The sequence below is a fragment of the Sinocyclocheilus rhinocerous genome, unplaced genomic scaffold (genome assembly GCF_001515625.1).
Source record: "Sinocyclocheilus rhinocerous isolate Xijiao unplaced genomic scaffold, SAMN03320098_v1.1 scaffold948, whole genome shotgun sequence".
Classification (NCBI taxonomy): Eukaryota; Metazoa; Chordata; class Actinopteri; order Cypriniformes; family Cyprinidae; genus Sinocyclocheilus; species Sinocyclocheilus rhinocerous.
The window spans coordinates 4890-11039 of NW_015634462.1; the positions used below are offsets into that span (position 1 = coordinate 4890).

Here is a 6150-nt window from a genome sequence, read left to right on the forward strand (position 1 = left end):
CATGTTTCTTTAAATGTGCCGTAACTGGTCTGAGACTGACCTTAATCGTTATGCTGCTCCGTTTTAGGGTGGTGTTGGTGATAACGTGACCATGACGGGCTACGTTGTTGCGTCGCTGCTTGAACTAGGTGTCCTTGTCACGGTAAAAACATGCCTACCAGTAGTTAGAGCTCCTTGAAGAGGACTTTCCGGTTATATAGTCTGACATTTGCTTTGCTTTCAGGATTCCATCATCACCAATGCTCTGTCTTGCTTGAGGCCTGTCGTTGGGAACCTGGGAAACACTTATGCCATGGCTCTGCTCGCCTACACCTTCAGTCTGGCTGGAGAGACCAGCTCTCGAGCACAGCTTTTAAATGCCTTGGACAATGTTGCCATTTCTGAAGGTGAGATTCACTAGTCTTCTGTTTGAGGTGTTCAGGTTCTTTGGCATCAACTTTCTCTCTGTCTTGTCTTAAGGCACTAAGCTCCACTGGTCTCAGACTACATCTGGTGACACTCTGGCGGTGGAGATCAGCTCCTATGTGCTGCTGGCGGTTCTCTCTGTACAGCCTCTCACGACTGCTAATCTGGGCTATGCTAACCGCATTGTCAACTGGCTCGTGGCCCAGCAGAATCCTTATGGAGGCTTTTCTTCCACCCAGGTGACTGACTACCAAACATGAGCACAAACATCATATCCGAGTGGAGGTTTTAAACTGGTGCTTATTTTTAGGACACTGTGGTGGCTCTTCATGCTTTGTCTCTGCTCGCCGCTGAAGTGTTCAGCCTGGAGGGCTCCAGCACGGTTACCGTATAGTCGTCGTCTGTAGCTGGAGAGGTTTACAACTTCGATGTGAATCGAGACAACAGGCTGCTGTATCAGGAGAAGCCGCTGAAGAACGTTCCTGGCAGATATAGTGTTAGAGTGAAGGACTCCACCTGTGTGTCTGTGCAGGTCTGAACCTTCAACTGCTTAACTTCTACCTCTATGCTTGTCCTAGTTCCTTGTCATGTTTGGTTTTGTACTCCCAGGTTGCATGTTTCTACAACATCCCGACACCCATTAAAGCTTCCAGAACACTTAGCGTTGAAGTGAAGGTGGCAAGAGACTGCAAAGTGCGTGGAGCAGATCTCATGTTGAACATCACTGTGAAGTAAGAACCGCTTCAACTTTGACCTGTTTGACCCTTAAAGCATCTTTACACTGCTGAGCTAAGACTGCTCTGTGTCTGCTCAATTCTGTGACTATTTCACATGAAAGCCAGTCCAAATCGAGTAGTTCTGACCCACCTGAGCCCCTAATATCAAAGAATACAGTTGGAATTTCTGCATAAATGCTATTATGCCACCTGAGCAGCATTGAGCCATTTTTGTAGATGCACATAATTGTAAATTATTATTTTTTTTTAACTCCCCTTCATGTAGGTACAATGGTGCAAAACCAACTACTAACATGGTTATCGTGAACATTAAACTCCTGTCTGGTTTCACAGCAGATACGTCACTGGTTCGTATGTTTTAAGATGTATGAATTGTATGTGAAGTCCTAAGATGCTTGAAGCTGCTTCACATGTTATTGGACATTTTTTCTCTCAGCTTGGATCTCCACTGGATACATTTGCTCCATTAGTGCAGCGGGTTGAAACTGGAGATGACCATGTGCTTGTGTATCTGAAAGAGGTGAGATGTGCACTGGGTATGTTCTCTATTTGCCTCCATGTGTGCTGCATATGTACTTCTCTTCATCCCTTCTGTCTCGCAGGTTCCCAAGGGCGTCCCCATGACCTACAGGCTACAACTGAAACAGGTTCTTGCAGTGCAGAATCTCAAGCCAGCGGTCGTTGAGGTTTATGACTACTATCAGCCAAGTATGCTTTCAGTGGCTCCTGCTTTTGGCTGAGTTCCCTGTTGCTTGTGTGTCAAGCTGACTTCCTGTTCCTCTTTGACTTTCAGGTGATGTGTTTGAGACCACATACATGCCTCCCTGTCCATAATTGTGCTTCATTTCTGGCTATAGGATGAATGAAATAAAACTCCTCCTTTTAAAAATCAGTCATTGCTTGCCTCTTTTGAACATCTGACATGTGTTTGAAGCTGGACATCTCAAACTTGCACTATTCATGAGGTTCCTACATGGTTAATGGCTTTTTTGTTTTAATACAATGGCTTTTAACTTGGGCTGTGAGTGCTCTTGCTTTCCATGTCTTGCAGGTCAACTTTTTAATTAATTAATTAATTAATTTATTTATTTTAAATACACAAGCTTGCTTGTACGAACTTTCATGCAAATTTGTCTTTTGCATAAACCAATATTTATCCAATATCTCTAGCAAATACAGTTTCTGGTTTCATGGCTTTATTTTTAATGAAACTAAAATAGCACTGCAGCTGTGATTGGTTCATTCAGTCAAACACTGACTAAATTAACAAGTGTTATGACAGACAAAATTAAAGAGACATTAAATTTAATCTTCAGTGAAAAGCTCAAGAGGATTTTTATTGGAAACCTCGTAACTGGCCAATGGTTCATTTTGAAGAAGTGTCCGTTGGATCAGGCGTTAGTCTCAGTCAGTGTACGGCTGAAGTGGCTAATTTCTCACTGCAGTGGTGGACTCGTTTACTCGCTGAACTCTAGTATCCATCCTTCACCAGCGCAAACTCGTTCTACGTGCGCTTGAACCTTGAACCTTGGCAAGCCTGCAACCATAGATATATTTATAGGTAGATGCCTCATTCAACAGCTCAAAGCTTGGAGACGCGTCTACCATCTTGCAATGGTCAATTTGACATCATATCGTTCACCATAATCAATGAATATTCGAAGATGCCGCAATCCTGCACAGCTGATGGTTGTAAAAACAGCTGGCATTTAAATTCCCGAAGAAACTGGATAACCTTTCACAGGTGAGAACGCAAGAGAGGGGCGGAACCATTAGAATATTCATTATTATGGTGAATGACATCAAGTTGACCTTTCCAATATGGCAGATGGCTTGCGTATAGCGGCCCATAGAGTCGCTAATGAGGCATCTACGTATACATATCTGTAGATGCAAAGTCCTGGATTAACTTAAAGTGGCAGGAGAAATGGGTTCTTTTCACAGAAGTCAGTCAAAAATCTGTAACAAATGTAAGCTTAATCAAAACACAAAATTACAAAATCCAGTTGGTTCTTATATCCTATGATATTACACTTGTAATTCCTTTAACTCGTGTTTCCTTAAACGTTTAAACACAAGTTTTATCCATAAATGACAGCAAGATGGTAAGAAAACTGTTTCTCGCTTATTTCCCTGCCCGCACCTATTCAACAGAACAGAACCAAAATTATGCATCAGAAACATAAGAAATAAAACTGAAACATATACATATGTGGTGATGTGATCAACCATTTTAGTTATTGGTGATGAAATGGTATGTTCCACGGGTATAAAAGGAGACGAGCCTGACATCTAACTAAGCGCGTCATTCGGGGTCTCGGAAGTGACGTGATTTATTGGTGCGCCGTGTTTCTGTCCAGGAGGTAAGAGCTACTGATGGTAGTTGCATTATGAACATTTTATGTCAAAGAGGGTAATTTGAGACTTATTTAATTTACAGTGTGGCTGAGGAGTAATACGGACACGTTGAGTGAATGTTATCTTTGCGAGTCTTTAACTTGAACGCCATCAAGTGCGCTGGGTGGTGTGAGTTATTATCCGCCGGTATGTTATTTATTTCATGCCTGGGTTAAAGAGATGGTAATTTTTTCCTTTTTAAATCTTAAGCCTCTTATGTTTTAACAGTGACATGGGGACCAGGAGGTGTTGCAGCAGGCTTTGTGGGCGCTGTTAGGCTTTGTGACCATTCTTGAGCCATATGGATTACTATCTGCATGCGGAAATGAATGTCTGAACCGGAACGTTTCCGGACGGATTGGATTGTGTTATTTTCTCTGCAAGCTGCTCTCCTCGACCACTCTTCTGTCTCGTACCGGACGAGTTACCATTAACCCAATTGATTGACGATCTCATTTCAGTGAGCAAGGATCACCTCGACGACCGGAACGATAGCGCGTTCCCGGCCGGGGGTGGCACATTTACATTTTAGTAGTTTCCAGCATTTGTTGCTCAGAGGATTTGAGGTGGGGTAACTACAGTGGCGAGAAGCTACGTGTTTGCCACTACTATTGTGTTTTATTGTGAATGTTGCTGATATTTTGTATTTTTGTTCTTTTGGTTTGGAAATTGTTGTATTTGTGCTTTGCATGTTTGGTTTATGTAGTCTTGAATAACACTTTAAAGGATGACTCTGTGATGCTAAAAGCTAGTGGACACCAGCTAGTGAGCGGTCGCCATTATTATGTGACGTACTGCAGCACGTGATAAGTGTTTTTGACAACTCATAACGTGGAAAGTGCATTTGTGTGTGTGTGATTTTTGCTTGTTTCTCATCTTGTTTTCTTTTCCCTTCAGAATTGGGGTGCCAGTATTGGCCAGAGTCCTCTGTGTGTGATGGTGGTTCCGTCTGCAGTGTTCACAATGGGGGTTTTGGGTGCTGTGTTGTGAGAGAGCACGAGTGGTTGCTGTGTTTATTGGATAGGCGAGACGAATTCCCCAGTTCTGAAGTGGTAAAATTGTGTGTTCGTGGGTGTGTTATGTTTTATGATTGATGTAGTCCTTTAAGACCAGTTTTGTATTTTCTTGTTGAATAAATTGTGCGAACTTTCCATCGTTGTCTGATATCTGTTTCAGCCACTACGCATCTGTGTGCTTGTGGTATTTGGTGTACCTGTGGGTCCCCGGCCAATTTCCGGGGTGGCGTAGTCTATTTATTGCATTGGCTCTTACAATATCTATGCCTGCAACCTTTAGCCAAAAAAAATTTAATGGCTAATGCTAACTCTGCAGCTTTGGCGGTACGCAGGGAAGGACACCAGAGGCCGTTTTTTTTTTTAATGGATGTCAATGGAGGAGAGGCTTCACTATGCTGAATAAACCGCTTTTGTGAGGAAACAGATTATTTAATGATTAGACAACCTGTTTGCTAATCTTCAACATGTTTTACACTAAACAATACTTTCGTTGGTAACTATATGTAGATTTTACCTTAATAAAAATGTTATTTTTTAAGAGAAGGCAGAGGAATGTTGTGACTGTTACGGAGTAATCAGAACATGAGACATGCGGATCCATGTGCAAGACTTTATTTCAAAAGGCGTGGTCATGAAACGGGCAAGGGTCCGATAACGTGACAGGTACAACAAAGGCAAGGCAAAGAATATTCCTAGGGCAGGCGAGGGTCTTCGATCGACGAACAATATCCAGAGGGCTTGACAAGAGGGGTAATCCGATAACATGAGCAAAAGTCCAGGCAAGGTGAAACAGAGTCCAAACGACAAGACGAGAGAAATCTAAGGCAGGCAGATAATCAGGCAACACAACGAGACTAGACTAGAACTAGGAACTAATACAAGACTTGGAAAAGGGCTCCGTAACATTGCTATCACTAACGTAGCGATATGAGCAAACAATACTCGGCGATGAGAAGGATCTGAGTGGGTGTTTTATAGTGTGTGTCATTGGTTGCAGGTGAGAGAGTGTAATCAGTTAAGTGGAGCATGGGAAATGTAGTCCGTGGTGACGTGTAACAGTCTGTGTAGTGAGAGAGTCAACATAATGGACGAGCGACCTCTGGTGGCAATCGGACTGAAGTCCACGAACCGGATTCGTACTGGAACTGAACAGCCTGCTTGTGGTTCATCTGTGTATATAACTATAAAATCAGCTCATCTATTTAGCAAAATGTCACATCTAAAGGCCTGTTCACACCAGCACAAATTTTTCAGCCTGAAAATTTGGTCTGATTTCTACATGCAATTTGTATTTTCAGACCAATATGAAAAAAATTGTCTTTGATTTTTCAAGCTGTTTAATGCCACTCAGTGGGTGTTATTAAATAATAAAAAGCGCCCATCCATAAAAAAAGTCTCACACGGCTCCGGGGGCTGAACAAAGGCCACCTGTAGCGAATCAATGCGTTTTTGTAAGAAAAATATCCATATTCAAAACGTAATAATCACTTTAATGTACCTTGCGCCAACATTTGTACATGGAAGCAGCTCCGGGGCAGATGTCGTATGAGGTCAGCTTTGCGCATGCGCCGCTCAGAAGTGACGAACGCGGAAAC

The 6150-nt window shown here is 42.6% G+C and overlaps 1 pseudogene; it reads left to right on the forward strand.

Moving 5' to 3' along the window:
• The first annotated feature begins 58 nt into the window (after nt 1-58).
• Nucleotides 59-2015, forward strand: LOC107745575 (alpha-2-macroglobulin-like protein 1; annotated as a pseudogene).
• The last annotated feature ends 4135 nt before the right edge of the window (nt 2016-6150 follow it).